Genomic DNA, 16415 nt, shown 5'->3' on the forward strand with positions numbered 1-16415 from the left:
GACTCTAGTCAATGCTAAGAGGTCCATCTACCCTCGCCAAGCTACTAGGAGAATTAGAGTAGGTTTCAAATTTTCTTTATGTTGTATTGGCTAGGTCCTAAGCACTGGTCAAATTCAAACAGACTTGAATGAAATTATGTCCTAGTTATACTTCTCTTTGTAACCTCATTTGGCTAACTAAGTCAATTGTCCTTATTAAAGCAGTTTTTTCGCATCGAATCATTATCCACTTAACCTAGATTGTTACCCTAGGTTTACCTTGTTCTGGAGCATTCCATCTTCCAAGGCAAGTGGTTTACTTTCGATGAACTTTATGAATAGTTTTACTTGCCTCAAAATAATCTACCTCATGCCCAAGAGATGTTGGCTTATTCAATACTCATTATGCATTTTTCTAGGACAATAATTGTGTAAGCCTCCAAATGAATAGTAAAATTAGGAATTTTTTTCTTTAAACAACTAATTATGATAGGTTGGTAGAAACATGGATTGATGATGATGAGATGGGTGAAATAGACTCATTATGTCAACCCCCATTAGAGGTGTAAGGATAATCCTATTTCATTGTCCTGTGAAATAAGGAGTGAGAGAGAATCGTAGAAGTCATAGAAATTATAGAATGAGGGAGAAATAAGGCAAAGTGACTGGAAATAGATTAGAAGGGGTAAAGGGAAAATAAAGAAGGGACATATTAAAAGGATATAAGAGTGAGGTAATGAGAGAGAGAGAGAGAGAGAGAGAGAAGACACTAGGGCTTGTTCTAGCACTAGACTATTGTATTAACATAATGGACTTGGTTGAATTGTTAAGGATCCTTTACAACTAAAACTAATCACTTATATACAACCTCCCCAACTAAACTTGGAGTTACAATTTACCCCAAATTGTGCCCAAAACATACCTATGGTTTGCAAGTCATAGATTCAAAGCATTTAAAGGAATAGTCATAATAGGATCTTTTCTAAGCATTAATGGTCTAATTATTATAGTTGACTCTCCATATGTCATACTCGATGATTGCTTCCCTCATCGCTTGATAACTGCATGACCTTTTCCTAAGGACTAGGTGACCTTTATTGCTTGGGCTTAACAATAAATTGTTTGTGTTGCCTCATGAGTGGACAACCTGTGGATGGCTGGGTGATCTTCCTTATGATCCTCTGGATGATTTGGTGATGAATGCTTCACTTCACATGAAAACTACCATATGTCCGAACAATAGTCATTATGTATGTTGCCTATGTGACCTCTCATTAAAGTTTTTAAGGTAATATCATAGTAAGTGATTCACCTTATTTGCCACATGCCTAGGAAATTTGCATAATTAGGTGATCATTACCATATCCCAAGAGGTGCACAGAGATTACATAAATACTGAGCAACCACATTTGGCACTATATTGTATCTTTTGTGATAACAACATAGCTCATAGAAATCATTAAAACACTCCACAATCAATGCAATTTCCAAATAGAAATCAAGTATGGATTGGTTTAATTATTAGATAATTTTCTAATATCATAGTATGCATGTGAGATCCTAATCATTATTGTAATGCATTCCTTATATCTAAACTAACTTAGGAATCATAGGGCCATCATCAAAGTATTCTTTGGTTAGTTTATTTTATCGATCAGTTATTCAGGGCTTTCATGAGAGACTAAGCTAGTTTCTTCCACAAGTAATTCATAAAGGGTTGATGTGAGATAATTATTAGGAATAAAAATTTTATGTTTAAGTTGTGCTTTAACAAGTTTTTAGTCATTAGAGAAGGAAGTTTAATAGAGCTTGAAGATATTTTTACTATCATTTTCTACTTGTACTTCTTTCAAAATGTATTATTGTGTGCTTAAACTCTATAGGATTGTAATTTAACGACACATATTAACAAAACAAGTACATGTGAATTGTTCTGAGCCATCTATGGCCTATACTAGTTGATTGTCCCTTGAAATCAGTCACCCAACCTTGGTTAAAGGGTCGACTGGCTTATCAAACCACTAAACAATCATCCGACCCTACTTTCTTGTGGTATATAAACTATCATTTCATGTTATAACAACTAGTTGATATGTTTATCATTGGATGATGCAATACACACATAATAATGGAATAAAACCCAATACCTACAATACCCTTTCAGAATAACTAAGATGTACTTTTAGTCAAACCTAGTATGTTGTAATTTTTCTTCCTATCCACATTGCACCTATTTCATGCACATGCTTTTTGCTATCCAAATTTTATTTGCATTTATAGTCGTCATGTTTAATCCACATTTTTCTCATAAATCAAGAAAAAAAAATCCATTGCAACAAAAGAAAATATAAACTATATTAAACAAATCAAAGTCAATGTTTACTACAAAAAATCCAATATGTGGCAAACATGTTCAAATAGATATGTCAATAAAAGAACTACCTCCAAATCAAGTTCAATATTATTTTAAAAAAAAAACAAAAATGTCAATATACCTTAAAAATGTCAATTAAAGACAAAAATAGATTCATTAATCTAAAAGACCAAAACACCAAAAAACTATTTGTCGAGGTTAAACTCCACATCCATGAACTACTTGCATGCCCATTCGTTCACTACAACATACATAAAAACATAACTCATTCAGCTCATGCAATCAATTCATTGTAACAATGGAAATAAATTTATATATTAGTTAACCATCAAGGTACGAAATAAGAAACTTGGCAAGGATAAATACCTCACAAACCAATTTAGAAATTTTAAGAGAAATGACTATACATAGTTAGGGTCTTGAAATATTATGCTGGAAATAACAAGCAATAACATTGATGCCTTCCATGATCCTTGGTAAAAACTCATAATAGAAATAACCAAAATGTCATAGAAAATTTTTCAGACAAACTTCAACAAATTAAAAAATAGGGGCCATTTTTCCCAAACCCTCTTAGGGTTCTGTATACTGTTGAGTCCTTCCTTGAAAAATTAGTCATACCTTTTTTTAAATTTAGCTTCCAACCTCTCTCTCTCTCTCTCTCTCTCTCACACACACACACACACACTATAGATGAAAAATGGTGGTAGAATAAGGGATGTCTTGAATGAAGAACAAATTGCTTAGTTTCAAGAAGCTTTTTGCAAGTCTGACAAAGATGGAGATGGTATGCATGATGTACCTATTTAATTCATTTATTTACTTCTTCTACATATATAATTATAATTCTTCACCATGATCCTTCTTTCTTATAATTAACTTTGATTGAGAATCAGTAGAATAATTTCTATGTGTAGAAAGTGAAATCATGCATACATATATGTTGTAATGCCCCCTAACCCGCCAGGTGGGGCACGGGGTGTGATGAGACCAATCGCACGTCTCTGATACCATTCACGCAATAGAACTAATTAAACAACCTCAAATAAAATACCAGAGTACTATATACATATATACAAACCCATAAAGGAGTAAAACCAAATTCTCCATATTACATAACCAGAAAAAAAAAAATTAAACATAGAACTTTACATATATCTGTTCTTTTGACCACTCACAAAACTAAACCCCGCCACGGAGCTTTCTAAGCTCGATCACCTGAAGGACTTGAAAAGAATAATAAATCACCGGGGTAAGACACTTCTTAGTAAGGAAGAAATAAGCTATAACAGTATATGGCAGAAAAGTTTTAATAAAATATAAAATACTGTCATTTAATAATCAACAACAACCAATAAAACGCATACATACTGTAGTCACACAAACAATCAAATATTCATAGAAAAAGTTCCCGAGGATTGGGGTGATTACCCGCCCATACAAGTAGCACCCCTCTGCTCTGATACCGTTTGTAACCTTACCCTTTTATTTGGGTGCAGCCACAACTGATATTGATCAGAACACTTACTTCTCAGTAAGCCCTCAGGCGGAGAGTGTTACTTTGCCATAAATATTCACACAATTAAATTTACACACATCCAATGCTAATCATTTCACATAGATCCACGTATACACACGTATCACAACCCATCCACACAGGATACACACACACTTCATTCACACCCACACAGGATCCATATCAACACAGGAAACACAGTCCGCACAAGACTCACATCCACACAAGAATACCATCCACACATGACTCATAACCACACAGGTTACTACACAAGCTTCCCAACCACACAAGTTACAAATCCACACACATAACCCCATTCATAGTAAATCGGTAAAACAAATTCCTCATTCCACTACCAATGTTTTACCCCCTTAATATAAATGCACATATAACGACCTCCTCATACCACTTCCAATGTTATATGGCAATTTATATCAAGTACGATATAACGACCTCCTCATACCACTGCCAACGTTATATCGCAATTTACATGAACCATAGAACAATACACATCCAATTCATGTAAACACATCAATGCATTCAAGTTCACAGTATATATTCATCCAAACCGCATCACAGCTAATTATAATTTGCAACCCAAAGAGTAACCACAAGCGAACAATAATCCTAATCAAGCAGTACTCGCAACCATTTAATTATGAAAGTTATTTTCATGCCACACGATTTTTCCCAAATATGATATATGTTGACCCTACAGGTCATACCCTAGTTTGATTATGACAAATACTCAAGTATTTAATGTCTGCGGAGTTAATGTGCAGGTTTATCTTGGAAATATCATATGACAGCACTCGTAGACCTGAAGGAAAATGAAGACCCGAAATGTTTTATTAATTGTTGTAATCTATATTTCATTCTGACGGGTTTGTAATAATAATCATCCAAGGTCTGTAATAATCTGCATATTATGCATATAGGACTATAAGCTCAAGACCTTAGAAAGACCTTAGGGATCACCCTTCGGTTGACCGACGTCAGGTTTTTGGGCATAATTAAGAAGCTCAAAAAGGCCTTAGAAAAGACCCTAGGTCCCTTCACTTTGATGCATAATAATCAGGACCAAAATCACATATGAGAAGCCAGTTCGGTCGACCGAACCAGCCCAGTTCTAATATGCTGGTCGGTCGAACCGTTGCGGAGGTCAACGTGTTGACCATGATACGGTCGGTCGAACCATTTTTAACTTCACCAACTTGGTCGACCAGATCCCCACATGGGAAACCCCAAGGCTATGGTTGACCAACCAAACCAGTTCATTTTCATGCTGGTCGACCGAAGTTGGGAATACAGTCAACCAAACAAGTTTCAGTTAACCGAATCGTGGACACTTTGGAATTGCCCTAATTCTGGTCAACCGTATATTCAGTTCAAAAATAAGCTGGTCAACCGAACCACCCAAAGTGGTCGACTGAACCTTAAGTATGGTCGATTGAACCTCTCGAGTTGTTCAAAATTTTACCGTGGTTAAACATGGGTAATTTTCTTAAGCATAATTAAAATATTTTTTTAAATTATCAGTGTGTCCCCAACGGCTAATTTTTCCCCCTTGTCTATATATACACATTCATTTGTCCTATTTAAGGGGGGATTAGCATTGTGAATAGGGCAAAAACTCTCTAAATTTTTCCAATCCTATTTTACTTATACTACTCCCAAATACTCTCCTACTTCATATTCCTTGATTATTCAAGCCTAGAGAGAGTGTTTAAATTATTTGTGGTCCATTTTAAATAGCCCTTAACTCTCATTTGAAATTTGTGTTGATTAATTTTTATCTTGAGAGTTATGCTAGAGTTTTTCTCACTAATTTGAATAAATAAATCTTGTTTGGGAAAACTCATTGGCTTTAGGGTCTTTGCATTAATATTGCAAGATTCCTTAAGCAATATTTTTGTGCGCAAAATATTTTTACAAGCTTGATTTCAAACAACTTTTGTGCTTGCTACATTAAGAAAATATTTTTGAGTTTGTTTGAATATTACTACTAGCATCTTTGAAACCCTAATCTGACTTTAGTATATCTTCTTTAAAAGAATAGCTTGTTTCAACACTCTTGTGCATATTTGAGATTATACATTATACTAAGTGTTGTTTGCACATATACACCATTGAGTAGTTCTTACATGATTGGTGTTGTAATAACCCAGAAAATTAATCAGAGCCTTGTCGACGAACATAGGGGATTCGTCGATGAGAATACAAAAGGGTCTCGTCGACGAGGGGTTTATGTTCATCGATGAACTTTCTTCAAGGACTCGTCGACTGACATGTCTTGTCGACGAATCTGGTGTTATAAATAGCCAAAACCCAGATTTTTCAGCAGAAGATTTGCACAAGAAGACCCTCTCTCTCTCTCTCTAAAACAACCCTCTCCCCTTCTCTCTTCGATCCTGATTCCATTTCTCGCTGGACCGACAATCTAAGGTCACCACGACTCTCCTGGGAAAGTTCTCTACAAATCTACCATAGTGGATCATTGATAGAAGTATTTTGAACTCCATCCCAATTTCAGGGTAAGGCATTTTATTCAGTTTTTGCCTTTCCCATAGTTACGTAAAATGTTGTACATGGAGAAATAATGATATTTTATTCTGGGAGATGTTTTCAGGGTGTTGAGTGGGGAACTCTGCGGGTGTGGGACCAGATATGGAAAAGGGGGCTTTTCAGAAATTAGGTGAGGGAAATATGCTATGCTAGGAGTTTTAGCAAAGTTATCAAAAATTCTATGCATATATATATATATATATATATCAGTTTATTACCCAATTTTACAATATATGAGTTTTAATGTTTGTGTGGCTTGAGTAGATACTTGCCTGATATAGAAATTATATAGCTTTTTCCTAGCATACCATGATTTACAGCATATACAGATATAGACAGATATAAACAAATATTTATTAGACAAGTTTACAAATTTTATTCAGATCAACATATTACATTTTTTATTCAAATCAGTATATTACAGTAATTACAGAATACCATGTTTCCTAATACCATAACACTTAGATTTACAGATTATATAGACAAATTATACAGACAGATTAGCAAGGGTTTAATGTGATACTAGGTGTGGATTGGCTAGCAACTCATCACGCCAACATAGATTGCCATCAAAAAGAAGTGATTAGCAGACCCCCCGGGTGAGCAAAAATATAGATATGTGGGTTCACACGTACGTGCCTCGCCATAGTTTGTGTCAGCTATTCAGGTGAGGAGACTACTACAGGATGATTGTCAGGGGTATGTTGCGTACATAAAGGAATTTCCAAAAGAAGAGCTAAAACAAGCTGATATACCAGTAGTGAGAGAATTTCCAGATGTTTTATCGGAGGAATTGCCTGGCCTACCACCATACTGAGAGATTGAGTTTACTGTAGATCTATTGCCAAGGTTAGCACCGGTATCTAAAGCACCATACCATATGGCTCCAGTCGAATTGAAAGAATTGAAATACCAGTTACAGGAATTATTAGACAGGGGATTTATCAGGCCCAGTGTGTCACCCTGGGGGGCACCAATTCTATTCGTGAAGAAGAAAGACGAAACCATGAGATTGTATATCGATTATAGGGAGATAAACAAATTAACAGTCAAGAATAAATATCCTCTCCCTAGGATTGATGATTTGTTTGATCAGCTCCAAGGGACCCAGGTTTACTCTAAAATTGACCTACGATTGGATTATCATCAGGTGAAAGTTCGAGCGGAAGACATTTCGAAAACAACATTTCGAACGAGATATGGGCATTACGAGTTCCTAGTATTGCCATTTGGGTTGGCTAATGCACCAGCAATATTTGTGGATTTAATGAACCGAGTGTTCCATCAGTATTTGGACCAGTTTGTGATTGTATTCATTGATGATATACTAGTCTACTCGAGGTGTTTTGAGGAGCACAAGCATCATTTGAGGCTAGTGTTGTAGATATTGAGATAAAGAAAATTGTACGAAAAATTCAAGAAATGTGAGTTCTGGTTAAGGCAGGTGTCTTTTCTCGGTCATGTGATCTCTAAGGCAAGTGTATCATTTGATCCGAGTAAAATAGAGGTAGTGGTGAGTTGGGAAAGGCCAAAAAATCTCCAGGAGATTAGGAGTTTTATAGGGTTGGTAGGCTACTACTGATGCTTTGTAGATGGTTTCTCTAGCCTATCAGGTCCATTAACACGACTTACAAGGAAAAATGTGAAGTTTGATTGGACCGATGATTGTAAGTAGAGTTTTCAGGAGTTAAAGTGGCGATTGGTTTCAGCTCCGAGACTAGCTATTCCATCAGGGGAGGACGAGTTTGTGATATACAGTGATACATCTTTGAAGGGTCTTGGATGTGTGTTGATGCAGCACGACAGGATTATTGCATATGCTTTTAGATAGTTTAAAGAGTATGATAAAAACTATCCTATGCATGAGCTGGCTGCAGTAGTGTACACTCTCAAGATCTAGAGGCATTATCTCTATGGTGGGAAGTGTGAAATCTTTACGGATCACAAAAGCTTAAAATATTTTTTTTACCAAGAAAGAGCTAAATATGAGACAAAGAATATGGCTAGAGCTTATTAAAGACTATAACTGCACCATTAGTTACCACCCAGGGAAGGCAAATGTAGTAGCAAATGCTCTGAGTAGGAAATCAATGGGACCAGCACTGGCAGCTATGGAGATTCAACACCCGATCCTGATGGATTTGTAAAGACTTGGCGTAGAGTTGGTAGAGGATAATCATCACGCATTTATTAGCAGTCTGGTTGTACAGCCTACGTTATATGAGAAGATTAAGGTCACTCATGATGATGACGCAGAGTTAGCAGAGATAATAGCCAAAGTGCTGGATGGTCAGGAAAAGGAGTTTAGTATCTCTGATGACGGAGCCCTGAGGTTTCACACCAGGTTGTGTGTGGCCGAAGTTGATGATATTAGAAGAACGATCCTTGAAAAGGCCCACAGATCACTATATACAATCCATCTCGGCAGTACTAAAATGTATAGGGATTTGCGAGAGTATTTTTGGTGGAGTGGAATGGAAAGGGAAATTGTCAAATTTGTATAGCAGTGTTTAACGTGCCAACAGGTTAAGGTTGAGCACTAAAGATCAACAGGGCAACTACAGCCACTGTTCATTCTAGAGTGGAAATGGGATCATGTCTTTATGGATTTCATTATTAGGTTACCACCAGTGCGACAGGGATTGAATGCAATTTGGGTGATTGTTGATTGTCTGACAAAGACCGCTTATTTCATCCCTATTAAGGTCAATTATTCCATAGACAGATTGACAAAAATATATGTTCAGGAAATACATCCCAGACCCATCTCACATAATCAATTATACAGAAATAGAACTTAAAGATTCATTAGCTTATGAAGAAGCTCGAGAACAGATCTTGGATAGGAAGACACAAGAATTGCGCACCAAAGAAATTAAGCTAGTAAAAGTCTTGTGGAAAAACCATGCTATAGAAAAAACTTCATGGGAACTTGAAGAAGAAATTAAGCAGAAATACCCACACTTATTTAATGAATTATAGTATTGGTCAGTAAGGTTAGAAAAGATAAAGTTTGTTTAGTATAGAGTGATATTTATGTTGTACTTTAGGTTATAGGTTAGGTAGTATTTTGGTTTTGGGAGAATTTTTCTTTTTTGAACGTATTTGTAATCTCCCAGAACCTTGAATGTAACCACGATATTCCTCTACCATAAGTGAGGGTAAGTAATATAATAAGTAGACCATTTATCTCTATGGGATGATAGATTGTATGGATGGTGTTCAACATATATAGCAAATTTCGAGGATGAAATTTTATAAGGAGGGGAGAATGTAATAACTCAGGAAATTAATCAGGGACTCATCGATGAATACAGGGGATTCGTCGATGAAAATACAAGAGGGTCTCGTCAACGATCACCCATCTCATCGATGAGAAGATACCAAGAGGGGGTTTTTAGCAATCTGAAATTCGTCGACGAGGGGTTTATGTTTGTTGATGAACTTTCTTTAAGGACTTGTCGACGAGATGACGTGTCTCGTCGACGAATTTGGGTTTATAAATAGCTAAAACATGAATTTTTTGGCAGAAATTTGCACAAGAAGATCCTCTCTCTCTCTCTCTCTCTCTCTCTCTAAAACGACCCTCTTCCTTTCTCTCTTCGATCCCGACTCCATTTCTCGCTGGATTGAGGATCTGAGGTCACCACGACACTCCTGGGAAAGTGTTTTGAACTCTATCCCAATTTTAGGGTAAGGCATTTTATTCAGTTTTTGCCTTCCCATAGTTACGTAAAATGTAGTACATGGAGAAATGATGATATTTTATTCTGGGAGATGTTGTTTTCAAGGTGTTGAGTGGGGAACCCTGCATGTGTGGGACTAGATACAGAAAATGGGGCTTTTCAAAAATTAGGTAAAGGAAATATGCTATGCTAGGAGTTTTAGCAAAGTTATCAGAAATTCTATGCATATTTATATATATCAGTTTATTACCCAGTTTTATAAGATATGAGTTTTAATGTTTGTGTGGCTTGAGTAGATACTTACCTGATATAGAAATTATATAGATTTTTCCCAGCATACCATGATTTACAGTATATACAGATATAAACAAATATTTATTAGACAAGTATACAGATTTTATTCAGATCAGTATATTACAGTTTTTATTCAGATCAGTATATTATAGTAATTACAGAATACCATGTTTCCTAATACCATAACATTCAGATTTACAGATTATATAGACAGATTATACAGATAGATATACAGTTATTACAATCAGTTACTACCGATATGTGATACAAGTATCACAGTATATATAGTTCAGATTTACAGTGTTATGATTGTTTTGGAAACATGATGAAAATAGTAGAAAGATTATAGTAATATATATATATATATATATATATATATTTAGATATATATACAGTATCAGATCCTTGATGAAATATTACAGAAAAGTACAGATTATAGAGCACGGTACCATTGCTATTTACAAAACAAAGTGCAACCACATATCTCAAATAGTGTGTGAATATCGTCAACCGCGCCTAAAGTGGATGCAGCTCCCCAGTTTCTAGGTTGAGGGGGCTTGGTTTGACGAGGTAGCAATCCAGTTCCATGCCTAGGAGAGGATGCAGTTTGGCCAAACTAAGGAAGGGTATAGTACAGTGACTTACTTGGTGGGCCAACCAGAGTTAAGTCCTGTCCTGCCTACAGGCCGCACAACCTTGTCATAGGGGGTCAAATCATGACATGCAGATTTCCACGAAAAAAACACAGTTATGTATACATATACAGTTTTACAACATTTGATAATATAGTATGATATTAGAAGTTTGAAAAGTAGAAAATCATATGATACAGTTATATTTTAAATTACGATGAATGTATGATATACTTTGTATAGATTTACTGTTTATATAGTTTCAGATGTTATTAGAATAGTTATGTTGCTTGGTCGCCACACACTAGTAATAGCAAATTTCCACTTACTGAGCGTCGTCTCACCCCATTACTTTAACATTTTTCAGGTGATTCAGCTAGGCAAGCAGATTAGGCTCGCAAATAAAGTGACCCCTTGATTGCCCTACCTATAGGGTAAGTGTGTATAGAGCATTGTGTTTTGGGATGGATGGTACTAGTGAGAGATGTAAAAATGTAATTATGGTCTGATAACATTGGATTCTGGTATTGTATGTTTATATATGGTTGTCTGACTTATGTTTCCGCTGCATAGGTGTGTCTATTATGTACAAGAATACCTCAGTGCCCATCTGAGGCCTGAGATGCTATAGCAGGGATATTAGAGTAGTTTATGTGTTTTTATTTAAGAAAAAAAAAATGGTGTAATTTTGGGTCATTACAGGTGTGCATTGATTATACCGGGTTGTATTGTTGTACATACATGCTTATGTAAGAAGCATTTCCCTGTACATACATTTTTATATCTATTGTATTCTAGGCGTAGACCTGAAGAGGGAAACTAGTCCTGTTGAATAGTCCCAAATTAGCTTAGACCCAGTTAGTAAAGTTAGGTGCACCATCTTGGTAAAATGCGGTTGTAGGTTAAGGTCAACCCCGTTAATTGACCTGGTTGTAAATGGTGCCGTGACACCCGTTAAGTGAGCATTAGTGGAATCCTCGAACTTGCGAGCTAGAGGCAGGGACGTAGGCATAAATGGCCGAACCCCAATAACATATCGTGTGTGCACTTTACATTTTCGCAATTTACTTTCCTACACATGTATGTTATATTATGAATGTTGTGCATGATTTAATTTTCGCTTATTTTATTTATCTGCGCATTTGGGATTCCATAGATAGACCCTAGGTTGTGTATTATTGCTTGTGAAACTGAAACCAACTTAGAAAATTTTAAATACCCAATTCACCCCCCCCCCCCTTCTTGGGAATACAACAATTCCAACAACATATGATCAAAATCATTTTTTATCTAGATGCCTAAATCATTCAAAAAATTATACATAAGTATATAGAATTGTATACTTGAATTTAACCGATTTAAAATTAATAAAAAATTGTTATAACATATTCCCCTTACCTGGTCCTTGAGATTTTGCCTAAACCGAATGAAAAACAAGACCCTATATTCCAAAAATCCTAACTAAATCAGTTCAACTCCAGAATACCTAATATTCTAATATTTCCAAGTCCAGGCCTTCACATGGCTAATAAACCTTAAAATAACTCTCTTACCCTTGTTTCCTGTACCACGCCTGTAGAGTTTCCAAAATTGTGTCTGCGGTGCTCACCCAAATCATGTATCCCAAAAACCCTAACTTACTCAGTTCAACCCCAGAATAATAACTATATTAATTTCTTCTAGGTCCACACGCTCCAACATTAACTAATTAAACTCTTTAAAAAAATAATTAACTATCAAATCCCCACTTCAATCAACTTATTCCCAGATAAATAATCTCATTCACATTTCCAAGACCCATAAACTCTAAATAAATAATTAAACTCCCCAAAATTACAAATTCACCTAATTCCCAAAACCTTACCTGAGCCTTGGAGCTATGCCTATGACAACCCTATGAAAAACTCGCTTCGCTAGACTTGTAGAGAATCATCCCTAGATCCTCGTGGTGGTGTCCGATCGTCAATTTGGCTTACGGATGAAAGAGAAATCTAGAGAGAGAATGGGAGAGCGTGACGAGAGAGAAAGAGATGGCCTAGCATGGAGCTCTCTGGACTCCCTAAATTGAAATTGAATCTCAGATTCAATAGGTAGCTTTAGATTGAAATGTACATATATATACACTTTAACAATTAAAAGAATATTATATTCCATCCACTAACTTAACATAATAATATTATATTATTTTATATTAACATTATATATATATATATATATATATATATAATTAAACCAATTCAAAAATGTTTAATTAATTAACTAATATTACTATTTTTTTTTCGGGCCACTACATATGTGACTCATATGTTGAGTCGAATGCATGAACAAAAAGAAAACATAGTTGAAAACAGATTTGCTGGTCATGCAAGAGGAAACCATCGACGGTTTTTTCAGGTGCAAAAGAAACAATCCACTATTTTTGCCTGTTACATTGACTATTTGGTCTCAACACCGTCGATGGTATGTCTGAAACCGTTAACGATTTTTCTCATTTACTCAGCGCTAGTTTTCAAATTTTGAATTGGGAAGTTGTATAAGTTGGGTTTCAGGGGGGAAAACCTCTTTGAGGGTTATATATACATGTTGTATGATGTAACTCAAGGTCCTTTTGATGGAAAATAGTGAAAATTCACTATCGTTTACTCCCGTGGATGTAGGCATTGCCGAACCATGTAATTCTTTGTGTCATTATTTTATTGCTTTCATATAATTTACGTGATTGTGTTTTTCTATATATTTTACTGTTGGTTGTTACATTGTAATATTGTTTGTTTCCGCTGCACAATTATTTGCACAAAAAATTGGTATCAGAGCATTAGGTTATAATGGCTTCTGGAATTTTTTTTGCAAAGTTCGATGTTCTTATGTTCAATGGAACAAGAAACTTTAGACTCTGGCAGAGAAGGGTTTAAGATTTGTTAGTGCAGCAACGTATGGTGAAGGCATTATACGAAGGTCAATCGGAAGGCGTGGATGAAACAAGTTGGAAGGAATTTGAAGCAAAGGTTGTGTTGACTATCAAGCTTTGTTTGGCTGATGACGTGTTGTATCACGTCATGGATAAGGAATCTCCAATGAAAGTTTGGCAAAAACTAGAAAGCTGGTATATGTCCAAGTCTTTATCAAACAAGTTGTTTCTTAAGCAAAGATTGTATTGCCTTAAGATGGCAAAGGGTTCGGATTTTAACCAACACATCAATGTATTCAATCAAATAATCAATGTTTTGACGCGGGTTGATGTGAAGTTCGAGGAAGAAGACAAGCCATTGATCCGATTGAATTCCCTACCTGTGTCTCATACATATGAAAATCTGAATACAACTCTAATATGGGGCAAAGAAACCCTACATTTGGAAGAGGTAACAAGCGCTCTATTAGGTTTTCATCAAAGGAAAAAAGCCTGCGATGAAATTTCTCAAGGTGAAGGGCTTGTGGTAAAGGTTAACTAGGAATGTGGGAGAAGCAAGTTTTGGAACTAATCGAGTAGTAATAAGCCTCAATCGCAATCTAGGAAGAAGGACATAAGGTGTTTTAAGTGCAGGAAAATTGGGCACATAAAATCAGAATGTCTAGAGTGGAAGAAAGGGAATGTAGAAAATCAAAAGGGTTCGTCAAAATTTGTGAATGTAGTGGAAGTAGGAGACTCAGGGAGCAATGATGGTGATATACTTTCTGTTTCATCGGGTTCAGAATGCCTCACGGATTCTTGGATCGTAGATTCCGGATGTTCTTATCACATAATACCAAATAAAATTTGGTTCAAAACCTATAGGTCAGTAAATTCTGGTTCTGTTCTAATGGGAAATGATGTTTCACACAAAATTGTTGGAATCGAAAACATAAAAATTAAAATATATGATGGTGTTGTGAGAACATTATGTGATGTAAGGCATGTACCGGATCTACGGAAGAATGTGATTTCATTGGGCACTTTAGATTGTAACGGGTTTAGTTACAAGTCTAAAAGTGGGGTAATGAAGATGTGTAAAGGCATCTTAACGGTGATAAAGGGACAAAAGTTAGTGGGAAATATCTATGGACTACTGGGTACGACAGCTGTAGATGGAGCTGCAGATGCAATTTCTAAGTCAGAGGGTATTCTTAACTACATTTATTCAGGTGTTTGGTGACCAATGAGGATAGCAACACAGAACTAAGTACACTGCTGTTCAAGGAATTTTGTGAGCAGCGTGGCATAAACACTTATATGAGAAGCTACAATTTATATTACAATTTAAATTTTTTTTAATAATTTTAGTTATCAATTAGTTTTAAAATATCAATCAACTTATTAAATTACAATTTATTCCGTAGTTTCACATTTTAAAATTACATTTTAGGTAAAAAATTTATGGCAAGCAAGTAATTAGCATCCCCTTAAATAATTTTCAAACATTAAAATAATTAAATTATTCTAACAACAAACATGTCAACAACAAAGACCTTGCAACCTTATATTATAATTAATTAATCTTTAAAAATTGTATGACTTTTAATTCAATTAATTAGGTCCTAATTTAATTAGTTGTTTTGTGGATATTTTGATCTTTTCAACACTTCTTATTCAAAAAAATAATAAAACTACTATTTTATATATATTTTTGAAAAGTACGTGAAACCATAAAGCACCTCCTTGTGTTTGAGTCAAACCACGAATGAGGTATTTCAAATTTTCCATAATTTCAATTGTGAGTATTTATGCGCAAGTGCATTTTACGGCTTAAATTTATTAAATCTATTAGTAGCTAGATTTTATATTTTACACTAACAACATAACAAATAATTATAAATAGAAGTGCAAATTCACAAAAGACGCTAACCTCCCCTTAGTTTTGGCCCACAAGAAAAGAAAAAGAAAATGCACGAACCTCTCCTAAAGTCTTCAAAATTTAGGGGACCTCCCCTGAGGTTTTAAATTCCTAAAGACAGTATATTTAATATTCTTTATAAATCTGTAGTTTCGTTTATCTAATATATAATCATAAGTAATTAAAATCTATGCATTTTGTACTAATATATATTAATGTTTGGACTCATATTAAAATATTGAGCAAAGGACACAAACTTATATATATTGATACTTACATAAAAAATTATTTATGATTTTTTACACTCCTTATTAAATGCAATACATATATTAGTAGTACATGTATCAGTTTTAATTAATTATGATTAGATATTAGATAAACCAAATTACAATTTAATTATGATGTGATTTCAAAATATTTATTATTTTATATGGAGTAGTTTTAAAATGAAAATTATGACTAAAATTTTACTTTCATCATACATAAAAAATCTAATAAGGACCATAACATAAACATATATCTGCAATCACAAAAAAATAATAATATTAATAATATTAATTC

The sequence above is a fragment of the Malania oleifera genome, chromosome 2 (genome assembly GCF_029873635.1).
Source record: "Malania oleifera isolate guangnan ecotype guangnan chromosome 2, ASM2987363v1, whole genome shotgun sequence".
Classification (NCBI taxonomy): Eukaryota; Viridiplantae; Streptophyta; class Magnoliopsida; order Santalales; family Ximeniaceae; genus Malania; species Malania oleifera.